General features: G+C 36.2%; 2 pseudogenes; both read right to left on the bottom strand.

Annotated features, from left to right (window-relative positions):
* Positions 1-3,704: 3,704 nt before the first annotated feature.
* LOC116130779 overlaps positions 3,705-15,672 on the bottom strand; it is a 32,499-nt pseudogene continuing 20,531 nt past the window's right edge.
* LOC116130895 lies at positions 6,055-6,173 on the bottom strand (annotated as a pseudogene).

The raw sequence follows: 15,672 nt of genomic DNA, 5'->3' as shown, positions 1-15,672 counted from the left end.
TACCAAAACCTCATAAATCGCAGTAACATATCTCTAGCGTTCGCTCAACATATGATTTTACTACCGTAGACCAACTAAGTATCATCTCTCAATCTCAATTTAGTCCATTAATTCATTCAATTCTTAAGCCTTTAAGAATCAAAAACATTAGGCATAATAATAAAACATAGGAAGAAATCTTAATAAAAATTAACATAAATAAATTAACACATAATCAAGAAATTGGGCTACATCTTAGCCCTAGAAAATAAAATTAGTTCAGAGCAAATATTAAAGAAAAATTATCTTTATTAAAACAAAAATCATGAGTTTAAGGAGAAACAAGGAAACACTTACTCTATGATTTTGCTCCAAAAGCTCTAGAAATTCTTATGCTCTTTTCTTTTCTTCTGATAGTTTTTCTTTTGATCGCTCCGAAAAATCCCCCAAAATAATGCTAAAAGACTTCCCTTTATATTCCACAAGGGTTAGGGTTTTGTTTTCCTTAATTCTATTTAGTTTAGGACTCTTAAACACTAATTTTCTAATCAAAAACAAAAGAAAGATTTCCAGCTGTCGTGATTGTGCCCAGCACTGTGCTGCGGTGCGGTTGATTCTGGACTAAGTGTGTTGCGGCACAATGATAACTTCCTCTTCTTTAGTTCAAATCTTGCATCATTCCGCAGCACTCCAAATATAGTGATTTTTGAGCATGATAATGATGGAATCTAGAGAAGTGGTAAACATATGAAATGTAGCCCTTTGAATCATCTTTCCAAAAGTCAAAGAATCATCTTAATCCAAGGTCTGCCGCTTGAGTTATTGTTGAAACATTGAGGCATGCTCAAACTGGAGTGTAATCTAGAATCTCCTTTTTACTTCAAAGCTCCATAACTTCTTCAATTCAACTCCGATTCTCAATCCGTTTGTTTTTACTCATCACTCATTCCGTTGTCGACATGATTATTCATTCGAGTATAACATTTAACACAAATAACCTAAAAAACACTCAAACACACCTGTGATCCCATAAAAGACATTTATGAAAATATTAAGCAAATTTACCAATTTATACCTAATTTCTCCCAAATAGTCCCTATAAACCACTAAGTAATTGTGTATTTTCAAACTCTTATCACCCTTGCTAACTTCGCTTAAATCCCAAATTGAACAGTATAAGGAACGGTCACGAGAACGAGCTTGTTCTGCATGACAAAGACTTGCTTTGGATTGGGATGAAGCTCACCTATTTCAAAAGAATGTTAATAATATATAAAGCCACACACACACACACATATATATATATAAACTAATATGTGTTCGAAAAAGAATGTAAGTTTTGGTTTTATCCTCATAAATGAATATGTAATTTCCAATTATCTCGTAAAATATTAAAAAAAAAAAAAAAACAAAAAAAAAGTGTGAAGTTAAATGATAAAATGAATGAGTTTAAAAGAAACACTTCCTTCCAAGGGTGTATTAGCAACAGGCCTAGAAAAGGCCACCTATTATCTTATTAGGCCTCATTTGTAAGTATACAGAAATGGGCCCAATAAGATAGGCCCAAGAAGTATAAAGAAGCCCACTATTCAAAGAATGTTAAATCATAAGCCCTAAGGTTTTTTTTTGTTTTTTTTTTTAACAACCCATATGATAAAAAAAAAAAAAAATAAACTTTAAATTCTTTATTTCTAAAACATAGTTTGCAAATTTGATATTTGAAATCTATTTTAATTTTTTCGAGAGAAGGAAGATAGAATCAAACAATGAATTAATGTCGTATTAGGGTTGCTTTTGAAATTCAATTCAACAAAGTATTACAAGAAAAATAAATATTAAAGGAGGTATTTTGGAATGAAATTAAAAAAAAAAAAGTTAAATTTTCTATAAATTTTAATCATTGTTGGGACTTAGAAAGAGATTGAGTGGGGCTTAAAACCGTATATAAGAACCTAATGAGAATTTTATGTCATTTGTGATATGATTTTGTGATTTTTGAGATGCATGATACTGGAGAAATATGAAGCCACGAGGATATATACATGTGGTTATACCACAGGGTCAAAATTTTTTTCTATACATTGGTGTTATAAATACTGTGATGGTAATGTTAAATTAAAACTACTAGTCGATGCGATTTTGGGGTATAGATTTTTCCCGTCAATTAATTTCTGGTTACAGAAAGTATAATCAAAAATTATAATGTAGCAACTAATTATATAAGTCGAAATGACCAGTCTTGTGGAAACATATTTTGAAGTATTAAATTAACCCTAAAGAAGGAGAGTGATGGTGTGAAAGAAAACTACTTTGAAAATGATGGAGAAAGACCTTGACATGCATGTGGAAATTTTTTAAGTCAAGAAGGTGGTGAAGTGAAAGAATGAAAAGTTTTGACCAAAGATATGTGTGCAGTATAAGAGTTTAAATTTAAAGTTGAACCATTCATGGTAAACCCTAGAAAATTGTACTAAGAAGTGGAAAGTGCTAAAGAGATAGTAAATGATTGTGATTTTAGATTTTTTGATACTATATTTAATAAACCCTTTCCACTTCCAAATTAAATATCAAACAAGTAAATAGTTGACTCTATATCCCCTCTTCAAGTTTTATAGTCATTCCCTGATGGTGATGGCTCAAAGATCATTAATAACGTTTTGAGTTCATATAATTACGGGTGATAAGAGAAATATAGGTTTGACGAATACAACTTGCATAACAAAGCATCTTGTGAATTCCTTAATTAGATGCAATGCTTAACCATTTTAAAAGACAATTAAATCTAAAGGTTCTATTATGCTACCACTTAATAACTTATGTAATCAAGATAATTCTTGATTATAAGTTTGATTAGTCAAGACACATTGGTTAAGAGATCAAATTCGATAAATCATTTTAAAAAACCAATCGACCTAAAAACTTAAACTATTACATAACCATAAATAATCATCAAAAGAAAATGACTGATGCAATACAACGAAATCGTACACATATTTCGTACATGTAACATTACTTTTACTAGAAATTCTCTTACAGAAAACACTTTTTCTAAAATCCTTTCCGACTCAATTCCAGTAAAACCCTTAAACCACAAATTCTCTCAAAAGAAAACGTTATCTCTCATCTATATCTTCGTATAAGGTAGTCAATAATGCTACGGACACTGAGACTGTGCACCGAATTTTTACACTGAATTACGTGTCATCACACTCAGACTAACCACGTATCACTTTAACAAATATTTTGCGAGTGAACGACTATTCATCAACTATGGACGACCATTCACTATTATTGGACAGACGTCCATCAAAGGTGGATGCCCATCCATGCGAAATGAACGATGGACTCCCGTCCATATTATATGGACGGGAGTTCATTTACTATAGACGGGTGTCCACCTATAATGGACGTCCGTCCATAGTTTAAATTTAAAAAATTTGAAAACAAAAATCATGGACTCCCGCCCATATTCAATGGACGAGGGTCCACACTAATGGACGGGTGAACACCTTTAATGGACGCCCGTCCAAACTATAAATTAAAAACAAAATTAATAAACTCCCGTTTAAATGTTATGGACTGGCATCCCTTAATAATGGACGGGCGTCCACCGTTATTGGATGCCCGTCCAAACTTTAAATTTAAAAAAAAAAATTATGCTCAACTTAATGGACGTCGTTCAAATTTTTTGAAGGGCGTCCCTTAATAATGGACGGGAGTCCACCTTAAGTGGACGCCTGTCCACTCAAGGTGCAGAAATTTGTATTCCCAAACCTGGAAGTATTCCCAAACCTGTAAAGAGTCATTCTTGAAGGCTCCATATGCCATTCACTGAGATCAAGACTTTTCTCTAATTCATCTAATACTGCTCTTCCTCCTGCATGAATACAGAAATGTTCGAAAGCCAACTTGAAATCAGGAATGTATGACTTAATCTTCATTTAAAAAAGTTTTTCAGCGACTAAAGTTGCAACGAATAGATGACATTGGAAGAACTAATGGCCCAAGTTTAGTGATATTAGTTTAAAGAGCTTCTCTGGCAACAGCCATAAGGTCTTTTGAAAATGAGACTCCAATTTGTTGGGCCTCATCCTCTTGCTGCAAGACACGTTTATATAATCTATCATATGCACCTCTATGGGTGCGAAGGGTGTGAAGTAGTTGATACTTGGAGTGATTACGATCCGATGATCGGTTGGATAGGAGGATGGCAACACCACCCAGTGAGAAGGATTTATTTAGTCATGAATGCATCTACATGAAAGGAATAAATGAAACATGACAAGTGCTCATTAGTTAAGTAGTGTTATAAGATAGTAAACAATCTAACATTTGGGAGTCAAGAGATGTTAGAAAGAGAAGGCACTCAAAAAGAACACTAATACTTTGTGTACTAACAAATTTTAATAATCAGCGTACTAACTTCAAGCATAGTACGGGTACCATATGTAATTTTAACAAAAGTTAGTAAGATGATTAGTACAATCCGTGAGTACACATAGCATTACCTTGTTGATAAGGTAGTACTACTCCCATAAACATAACTTTTATCAACTCATGCTCAACTAACTGGGTTATTTTACACTTTCATCCTTAAGGTTTGAGGTATATCGCACTTACCTCTAATACTATAGGATATGAACAATTTAGTCTAGTCAGGCGAAACTTTTCAACAAACAGTCTAAATTACCCTTGTTGTCTTATTTACATGTTCTTATATATATAACCATTACTCTTATAAATTTATTTTTTTTCCATTTAGGTGTATAGTACTTTTTTAACTTTTTTTTTTTTCTCTAATATTTTATTTATTTCTAATAACATTGTTTAAGACAACTGGGGTATTATAGACTTTTTATTAAAAAAAATCTTATGATTTGACTAAAATGTTCATATCCCATGAATAGACAAATAACCCCAACTAACTATTTTGAAGGGTCGGTGGTAATTTTCACAGGGATGAAACAGTAAATTCCTAAACTAATAGTATCTAGAAGGAGTTAATTTTAAGTGTCGGTGGTTCAGTGAAGCGCGTTGGACCAAAAAGTGATGATATCAAAATATTTGGTCAGAGGTTTTCTGGATTCTATCAAAATTATGAAAAGTTTCAATCATCTAACTGCTTATTTCCTTATACTCTGTTTCTTAATCTAATCCAAACTCTCCTGTTTCCTTTTTTGGTGCTTTCCAGCTGCCTTTGGATAATTATGTTATATAATTAAACCAATAAAATATCACTTAATTTCCTTCGTGTTTATGGGTTTACTTGACTTGTAATTCACGAATAATTTTTTAAAGATTAAAATACAATTCATTAATTTAGCAAATTATATATATATATGTTTAGTAAAATCTGTTTTACCACTTGTTTTAAAAAATGAGAAATTTTTATTTCAAACAAATCCACAAATTTTCGAAAATATTATTAATTAATAAATTTTATAAATTTTGGAGAAAGATTTTTGAAAATTAATTGATTTTAACAAGTTCTCTGGTGGAACCTTCCCGTCTGCGTAGATCTGTTTTGGATTTTTGCCATCATTTCTTTAACAACATTAATGTTGTTATATTTAAAGTGACATCATTATAAGCTCTATCATTGTGTACAACTATGATTAAATAATAGATTTATAACACCTAAGATAATGGCTACTAATGCCATATTTTACTATTTAATATAATCTTTAAAACATCATACAATATAATATTAGACATTACAATAACAATAAAATCTTATTTAACAAATATAAGAACATAAATTATTCATAAAGTAAATAATATATTATAAAAAGAGAAACGATTATCACGTATGTAACAAAAGTTAGCATTGTTTTGTAAGTTATTTTGGTTTATAACACATATTAAGAATATTGAAAAACAAAATATTTGCTTATTTTTATTTATTTATTTATTTTGATGACTGGGGGTATCCGGGCCAGCTTACGTGTATCTCAATTAATCACTCGGGGCCTTAAAATTGACAGTCGGTACCTCTTGAATAATACACTCAAGAGTCCTAATTGACTACTAGGCCACTTAGTGGTGGTTTAAAAGGGAAAAGCGAGATAAAAATGAGGAATGCAACACGAGGACTTCCCAAGATATCACCCATCCTAGTACTGTTCTTGTCTAAGCATGCTTAATTTAAGAATTCTAATGGGATCTAGTGCCTTAGTGCTAGTATGGTCACACCCAATATTTTTTTTTACATATTATGAATAAAAAGACAAAAAAAAAAAAAAAGAAAAAAAAAAAGACAATTTTGGTCTTAAGAAAACACGTGAAAGTTGAAACAACCCAAAATGAATAGTTGATTCCACGTCAAAATCATTGTTTTAAAACCAAGACCGACCCCGCCGGTTTAATCGGTTGAACAGAGACTCGGGGCCTTCTCCGGGTTGGGTTACCCTTTCAACTGTTTCATGTTTCAAATCTATTAAGCACACCCTGATTAATACGCATCAGTCTTTGAAGGTTTGAAATCCAGCAAACACACCCTTTAGCCAAATGCAAACCGGCGATGACCTCCCTTTTCCANGGGTGCGTTTGGTTTAGTATTTTGGATAGGATTTTAGGGGTAGTATTGGGTTATTGGATATGGGAGTATTACGAGGTAAATTTTAAAAATTTATAAAAAAGCCCTTAGGTTTACTAATTTAACTAAAGACCCTAACATGTAAAATGACAAAAACACCCCCACCATCTGCAGTGTCAGATTCCGGCCACCACCGCCGGAATCTGGCCGGAAAATTTCGTTACGGCACAGACTTGTCGGATCTGTGCCGTAACAAGTCGTTATGGCCTTTTCCGGCTAGATCCATGGTAGATCTGGCCGGAAAAGGCCAGATCTACGGTTTGTTTTGGCCGTCGACCGCCGGAAAAGGCCAAACGACGGACATCTTTGGCCGTCAGTGACGGCCAAAGATGTGGCCGTCGTTTACCGTCAACGACGGCCATTTCTTTGGCCGTCGCTGACGGCCAGATCTGGCCTTTTCCGGCCAGATCCGTGGTGGATCTGGCCGGAAAAGGCCACAGCGGTGAACTTTCGGCCATTTCTGGTCGGAAGTTTGGCCGTTGTACAGATTCCGGCTATCACCGACGGTGGTTGCCGGAATCTGACAAGTTGGGTTGATGGGGGTGTTTTTGTTAATTTTTAAACTTTTTTTTAGGGGGTATTTAGTGAAATTAATAACCTTATGGGGTTAAAATGTAATTAAAAAAAATAGGGTAATATTTTGAGCATATTGTACCAAACGCTATTTGAAAAATAGGATCCAGAATAGGGATAAAAATATTAAACCAAACGCATACTAGGAGTTGTTTTTATGGGATGAATAACACGCATATTCCCTTGTAATCCAGATATGAGTAAACCCCACCCATGCTTAAGTCTAACACCCATGCTTAAGTTTAATGAGTTTGTCGGTTAAGTCATCTGGTGTGGGAGCCACATGTGAGACAAGTCTGATTGTCAAATCTTCGGTATGACTTATGGATAGATGACACAAATCTGACCGTGGAAAAGTCTGCACAACATAATGAATTTAGTTTATTAAGTGGACATTGTTTTAAATGCCTTTCATTTCACAATAAAATTATATATTTTAAATAATAAAACTTTAGTTTACCAAATAGATACTTTTAATGCCAATGAGATTGATAATGTTGTCTTTTATGTATAAATATCCACCGGAAAATTAATTTCTAGCTCCGCTTGATTGAAATTAGAGGTGAATTTGGTAGCTGTCTGTCTCATGGGTGATACACGTTATTAGTTGACCTAGATCAGTTGTGGCATGCTCAGAAATTTCATACTAACATGCATCACGTTGCATTCTCTAGAGAGAATTTAATTGCTTTTAATTAATTGTGATAAGTGTGGCTCACATACCACTTGAAAGCAATTGGGAAGCGGAAAAATTAAATGCATTTAGTTGAGAATTTGCTGCAGAGTTTGGAAAGTGGACTCGGGAAGTTTTGGCTTATTTCTAGATTCGTTATAGCCAATATTTTTCCTTATAGCAGGTCCCTTGCTATAGCAAAGGTTTTTGTTACGAAACTAGAGAAGCTAAATAGCTATAGCGAGAATCTGGGTCCGTTGTAACGGGTTCAAACTTGCTGTAGCTAGCGAGACTATGTAAAGTGACGTAAATGTTCTTATTCTTAGGATTTATTGAAGACCAAAAGTCACCACCACTAGGAAGAACTATAAATGCTAAAATTTACAATTAAATTGAGGATAGAAACTTGTGGGGCGAGCAACTGACGACCTTGATGGACTTGCGGAGGGTGCCCCTATGAATAGGGGGAGCTTTAGCGATGTAGGGAAGTTGGAGTAGGTGGTGGATTTGATAATATGGGAATTGAAACTTAGGGGTGATTTTTGAATTCCTATAGAGAGGGTTAGCCTCTGTTTATATAGTGAACCTTAGGGGTACGAGTCCTAATAGGACTCTGAGTCTTACTTAGTAGGTGAGTTCTCTTTTCGGAAAGAGATTGGATTTTCTGCCTTTATCAGTTTAAGTTTCCTCTTTGAGTAAGATCTAAGATCTTGTTAAAAGAGGAATTTGATAAGGATTCCGACCCTTGTTATGGACTGCTGTGGGCGAATGGGCTAGGCCCAGTTCCGCTTAACTCGGGGGATGACCCAACTTATAGAGCAGACAGTTCTTAAGGTACTTTAAGCGTGGGTTCCATCGGGATTGGGCCAAGACTCTGGGTTGTCGCATATTAATGATGTTATTGGACCTCGTCAGGTCTAATACGATTTTTGGCCCATACAGTTTGTCCCTCACTCTCTAAGTTAAAAGGTATTTAGCTTAGAGAGTAGATTCTATTACTCGTATTTGAGATACGGACAAGTCATTGCTCACGGGAGGAGGGCTTGACTGTTAAGGATGCCCTTGGGGCATGGTCAGTTCGGCTCAGTCTCAATGCCCGAGCCGAAGGGATTGAAGATCATTGCGATCATATCCAAGGTGATTCCAGAGAATTGCATTTGGCGCTCGCCTAGTTTGGCGATATCTAGCTCGGGGATTATATCTACCAAGCTGAATAGGATGCTGCTTAATTTTGGCCAATTCCAAACAATGGTGTCGCTCAGCATCACCTTGGCAACGGTCCTGCCAGGGATAAAGGAATAATGATGTGGCTCGGCGATCGCTTCCTTACAATGGTTCAGGCGAATGTGATTACATATCCGTGCCGTTTCAATTTGGGTGATGCGAATATGACGTTCGGGGTTGGACCGATGGGAGATGTAGTTAGTTCCTTTGAATTCGCACAAGTGTGGGATTCTTCTCATTGAGACATTTAACCTGATACGGTCGAGCCGTGCTGGACCAACCTTATGTGTGAATCCTTTAGCATTGTGACGAATGTGTACGTGTCTCGCCCCGTACGGTCTACACGTGTCATAGGGGAGGCGGGAAAATAAAGAGTCTCCGCCTTTTTACTGCCAGTGGTGTCTGTTGTAGATTTTCGCAAGTGTACGAAATCGTGTAAGTAATAAGGTGTAAGAATACGAATGTCAAACTCAAGGGAATTACTAATATCAATTACCAAAATTTACTATCTAATTACTGTTAGATTAATCACAGTTTTTATCAAGGAAAATCTAAACTAAATTAACAATTGAATTTAAAAGAAAACTGAAAAGAAAACAAGTAAAATAAATCTTTGGGTTTAGAGCAAGATGATTGGACCTAGGGCATAGATTTCACATCAACTCTTATTCACACCAACTTTTATTAAGTTCTTCCTACAGGTCAAACTCCTTAAATTTCTAATAACTTTCTCTTGAACAATTATCAAATTAACCCCCAATTATAACCTGAATTATCTCTAATCAGATTTAAGCAATTGGAGACCATTACACTCTATAGAGTTTATCAAAACTCACAAGTCATAGTAACCTATCTCTAGCGTTCACTCAACCTATGGTTTTACTACCTTCGACTAACTAAGTATCATCTCTCGATCTCAACCTAGTCCATTAGTTATTCAATTCTTGGGCCCTTAAGAATCAAAAGCATTAAGCATAATAATAAAACTTATGAAGAAATCTTAATAAAAATCAACATAAATAAATCAACACATAATCGAGAGATTGGGCTACATCTTAGCCATAGAAAAATAAAGTTAGTTCATCTTTATTTAAATAATCAACATGAGTTTATAAGAAAGAAACAAGAAGAACTTCCCTATATTGCGAATCAAAGCTCCAGAAATTCTATCACTTTTCTTCTCTACAAGTTTTTCTTCTCTACAAGTTTTTCTTCTCTTACTTCCCTATATTGTGAATCAAAGCTCCAGAAATTCTGTCACTTTTCTTCTCTATAGGTTTTTGTTCTCTTATTCTCCCCAAAGAATCCCCAAAATAATGCTATAAAACTTCTATTTATATCCCACAAGGGTTAGGGTTTTATTTTCCTTAATTCTATTTAGTTTAAGACTCTTAACATTATTTTCCTAATAAAAAACGGAAGAAAAATTCCTAACTGTTGTGACTGTGCCTCGGCACTGTGCTACGGCACGGTTAATTCTGGACAAAGTGTGCTGCGGCACAGTGATAACTCTTCTTCTTTAGCCCAAATCCCGCATCATTCCTTAGCTGTCCAGAGATGATGATTTTTGAGCTTGATAAAGATGAAATCTAGAGAAGTGGTAAACATATGAAATGTATCCCTTTGAATTATCTTTCCAACAGTCAAAGAATTGTCTTGATCCAAGCTCTTGAGATATTGTCAAAACACCAAAGCATGCTCAAACTGGAGTGTAGTCTAGAATCTCCTCTTTACTTCAAAGCTCCATAACTTCTTCAATTCAACTCCGATTCTTGATTTGTTTGTTTCTACTTGTCACTCATTCCATTGTCAATATGACTCTTCATTCGAGTATAACATTTAGCACTAATAAGCTGAAAAACACTCAAACACACCCGTGATCCCATAAAAGACAATTATGAAAATATCAAGCAACTTTACCAAATTAAGCATAATTTCTCACAAATAATCCCCATAAACCACTAAGTAGATGGGTATTTTCAAGCTCTTATCACAACCCCCAACTAGCTTCTTGCTAGTCCCTAGCAAGCTAAGCAATAGAACAAGTCTTTTAGATTGAAAACAAAAACAAAATAAAGTCTATATCTAAACTATCCTAAATCACTTCCGTAGATTGTCACGGTTGCATTTAGCATATGCAACAAGCCTTTAAACCCCTAGGCGGCCCTAGTTGGAAGAGTTGTAGTCTTGTGAGGGTTTCCAGCGATGATACTCACAAACATCCAAACCTAACTTCACCTAGACTCAAAACTAAAGACTCAAACAAACATTTCAGGATCCATACATATAATCGTCTCAAAAATTGTGTCAATGTGAATAAATCAAATAATTAACAACAAGCAAATATAAAGAATATGCAAATTTCAACTACACTTTTGTTATTGACTCTCTCATAATCATTCACAAACCATTCATCCAAAAACTTGGATGATTTTATGCATAGCTTTCATAGGCAAAGTAAGAGAAAAAAAAAAAAAAAAACAAATGTAGAATCAAACTCCATAGGCTCACTTTTCAAACCACTCTCCACTAATGTAGAATCCAATCACTACCTCGGATCATTAGGTCTTTATCATGGTTGGAACATTAGGCTAGGGTAATGGTTTATGGAAGAATGGAAAGGAATGTTTAACAAAATGTAAGGGACTTCATATTTTACAGTAAATGACCATGAACAATCTCCTCCTTGCTTCCCTTCTCATTCACCCTCTACCCTTTCACATTGATTGAACTCTTCCTTCCAACATTAGCACAAACCCTCATGTAATGTACCTCATTTTAAGTTCTTCTCCCCGGTTACTTCTTCCCATTTTTCTGCAAATTTTTTTTTTCTTTTTTTTGCTTTTTTTTTTTTCGTAGGAAGATAGTAACTCATAAAAAAATTGTCTACCCCACCTTGCTTCTACTATCATCTTTTTTTTATTTTCACAACCCCAAACCTATCTCATTGTACATACTCAGGTTGTGGTCCAAAAGATATATTGATTTTCTTCTAACATGCTTCATTTCATGAGTTTTCTTCTAAGGTCACCCCAAATTAAGTCTCTCACAATACGATGGGTCAGAAAGTGTTTTAGGCTTCATCATCAAGGTGAGATATAGTGGGTTTAAAACTAAGAAAATAAGGCTTACCAAGTGTATATATAGGCTCAAAGGGTTAACTAGGGATAAAATAATATAGGTTGGCTTGAAAGACTCAATCGTTCCAAAGAAAATTGCCTAAATCATATCCTAAGCATGCGGATTCTAGGATTTTGCCTCAAGTGGTTATCAAATGAGTTCTAGAGTTTATGCACAATTTTCACAAAAAAAATTATTGCCCATAAAAACACACATAAAACGTCTTTAAGTTTCCGAATTATTCAACCAATCAAACCCATTCCCAAGAGAGTCATAACTAAATGCAATTGTCATCTACTATCATCTTTACACTATGCGAAAGTTAATAAAATCTCAATATTACAAATTCACTAGCATGGTCTTATCATTGACTTATGTATGAGTTCCAAAAAAAAAAAAAAAAAAATACATTAACTCTTTGACCCTACAACACACCTAAAACAATTCCACCCAAAAGCTTTTAAAGAGATACTTCAAAGCAAAAGATATTCAAAGATGTCCATTGAATGAAACTGAATTTGGCCATAAAAAAATATATTCCTTACCCCTAACGTTAGAGATGAACATTGTCCTCAATGTGCAAAGAGAACAACTACAATACCCTTCGTGTTCAAGATGAATGTGGAGATAATAGCATGAAGGCATGCAAAACGCTTGATGTGTCCAACAATCATTGGAAATCTAGTAAAAAAAACAAACTATGTGCCTTTCTTGGCCAATTTAGTGTGCATAACAGAAATTATGGGTGAAAGATAAACAACTAACATATTAAACCAAACCAAAGTTATCATAACTTACACATTAAACAAAAATTTAAAATAAATTCACAATTTACGCGCACGGCTCCACATAGAATTAAGAGTTGTGGATTTTCTCTATTAATATTATCTGAAGGAGCATGATAAGGAGAGAGGTCGGTACCCCTTTATGCTTCGACATGGCCAGAGGCAACTGGTAATCGGACTAAAGACCTATGACAAAAAATGGAAGGACGGTTACTTTTTTGTTAAGGGCCAGTTGGTCTTCAAGGAAGGTGGAGTCGAGGGCATTCCTTTCTTCTCGAAAACGACAGGTGAGATGATTTAATTTTAGCTAAGTTTTGGAGTATTGAATCTTTACAGATTTGAACTACAATAAATCATTGCCGGGACTCTGTGCCGAAGAGAAGAGTTGAGCGATCCTCGTTTTGTCAGAGGAGGAAAGAAACTATCACCAAGTGTTGAACGAGGCGAACCTATGAACGAGTCCCTTGTGGACCCACATCCCTGAGGTGTAACAAGGTATCTTGGTTCCGTTCGGGAAACTGTTGGTGTATGTCTTATTGGTTCGGTACAGCAACCTTGTTGTCTTTGGTAGATTTGTATGTCATCCACTAACCGTTGAGGAATTGTGCTTTGTAGAAGAGAGGATGTTGAGCGAGTTTAAAGTTCCAATGGTTAAGGAGATAAGGGAGAAGCGGTGAACTGAATCGGCGAGGAAGCGAAAAAGGACCGAGCCAAGTGGAAGCTCTTTGGCACCAGTTGAGATGAATCCAGGCCGTGTCTCTCCACCTACTTAAACGGTAATGCTGACAGCGACCGTGGTGCCAAATGACGGTAGTGTGAAGATCGTCATCCCGTCTGATGCCTCAACCTACTCCGATACTTTCTTCATCGGGACTGTCCTGGAGTCTTTTCTTCTTCCCGAAGACGAGCGCCACCTGGGGCGGCTCGACATTGAGTAGGTGGCCGAGTGGACAATGACTCGATTCTTTCATGTGATTGATCTCATTCTTTCCCTTGTCATTTACCTTTTCCCTTAGCTTATGATTCGTTCGCTTTTTTATGACTGCAAGCTTTTTCCGAAGGCGCCCATCTTTAGAAGCTGATTATTTTGTAGGAGAGAAGAAACAAGGAGTTGGAGCGATGCAACAAGGAGCTTACTGATACCACCTCCAAGCTGGAGAGCAAGCTCTACACCGGATAGGAAAGGGAGAAGGAGCTGAAGAAGAACCATGCGGACCTTGCTCAGCAGTTACAGAAAGCTCGAGTCGAGTGGGAGATTAAGAGAGCCTTCCTCCTCGACAGGCTAGAGATTGTCTCTATTGAAGCAGTCTTAAAGACTCACTCGGAGCTCATAGAGGAGTATAAGGCGGGGAAGCAAGGTGAATGAGAGCTGGATGAGGATATCATGGAGTATAAAGCTTTCCTCGCCGAGCAAGGACTCGGGTCTAGGTCGGATAGTCATGAAGATGGACTCGTTGCTCCTGAAACTTGAGTAGGGGAGTCAGGTGATGGATCAAAAGGGTTGAACGAGGGATTGGTCGAACCACAGAGTGAATCCACTGGGGACGTTACCAGACTGAGCATCTCAGCTACTGAAGACGTTTAATTTCTAAGCTTGTTTAAATTTTTGTGAGTGTCAAGCACACATTTTGCCTATAAGTGCCAAGGGCATTAAGTATTGTGAAAGTTAGCCCATGGGGCTTTTTATGAAAGGAGCTCAACTCCATTTGTTTCCTTCTTTCGATGTATGAAATTTTCTAAGTGTTATGGATTTTTTATTGTTTGAATGGCATTGTGAAGGGAGCGTTCCTCACGGCCCTTGGGGCATTTTATATCAAAATACTTAAATATCTTTGATAACTAAATAATGCTTCTATTAATTGGGTAATAATAAAATTCAAACTAGAGAAAAATTGCCTAACTAAAGTGGGGGGAGTAGACAGGCCCACCCTGTCCCCCATTGTGAAGAATAATAAGGTATTTGCGGCGACAGAGTCAAGCTGATTAGATTTAGAAGTGGTTGGCCTTTAGATGGTTGGCATTCCAGTTGTTGGTGATGTTCTTGCCCTCTAGTGTTTGCAGTTGATATGTTCCTTTCCCAAAAACCTTAGTGATCTTGTAGGGTCTTTCCCATGTAGGGCTGAGCTTGCCAACTCCGAGTACTCTTGTGTTCTGGAATACTTGGTGCAAGATCCAATCGTCGACTTTGAAGACCCTGGCTCGGACATTCTTGTTGTAGTGCCAAGCCATCTTTGGTTGGTATATGGCATTGCAAATTAACGCTTGATCCCTTAGTTTGTCGGTGGTGTCAAGATTGTGGAAAGTTTGTTACCCGTTGGTATCTTCATTCAGCCATTGGAGTCGAGCGGAAGGAATCGTTACTTCTATTAGGATGACAGCTTTCAAGCCATAGGCCAAGAAAAATGGGGTTTCTCTTGTGGACGACCGCGCTGTGGTGCGATAGGACCATAGTACTCCAGAAAGCTCATCTGCCCAAACACCTTTTGCTTTCTATAATCTTTTCATCAATGTCTAGAGCGTGGTTTTGTTTGAGGACTCGGCTTATCCGTTTGCTTACGGGTAGCATAGCATGAAGAAGCTTAACTTGGTCCCCACATTCTGTAGAAGTCTTGGAACCTTGAATTGATAAACTAGGAGTCGTTGTAATTGACTTATTCCTTTGGCAGGCCGAACTGACAAATTACATTCTTCCACACAAAGCCATTTACTTCACGATCTCTAAC

Source organism: Pistacia vera, unplaced genomic scaffold (genome assembly GCF_008641045.1).
Source record: "Pistacia vera cultivar Batoury unplaced genomic scaffold, PisVer_v2 Contig225, whole genome shotgun sequence".
NCBI lineage: Eukaryota > Viridiplantae > Streptophyta > Magnoliopsida > Sapindales > Anacardiaceae > Pistacia > Pistacia vera.
This window is presented reverse-complemented; position numbering and strand designations above follow the sequence as displayed.